Genomic DNA, 398 nt, shown 5'->3' on the forward strand with positions numbered 1-398 from the left:
CTCCAACTGCTCACATGTTCCAACTCTAATTTCTGTCAAATTCATGGCTTGTTTGTATTATTATTGGTGTGTGTGTGTGTGTGTGTGTGTGTGTGTGTGTGTGTAAACACATATATGTTGACTGAGGCTTCTGTCTCACCTGGTCCGGTAACCATTCCATCCCAAAGAAACACACAGATGTATATATTAATTATAAACCTCTTGGCCTACTAGTTCAGGCTTCTTATTAACTCTTTCTTACATCTTAAATTAGCCCGTAATTCTTGTCTGTGTTAGCCATATGGCTTGGTACCTTTCTCAGTGAGGCATTATCATCTTGCTTCCTCTGCATCTGGGTGGCAACTGCAGAGTGACTCTTTCCTCTTTCCAGAATCCTCCTGCTCTCATAGTCTGCCTTT

The sequence above is a fragment of the Microtus ochrogaster genome, linkage group LG3, assembly GCF_000317375.1.
Source record: "Microtus ochrogaster isolate Prairie Vole_2 linkage group LG3, MicOch1.0, whole genome shotgun sequence".
Taxonomy (NCBI): Eukaryota; Metazoa; Chordata; class Mammalia; order Rodentia; family Cricetidae; genus Microtus; species Microtus ochrogaster.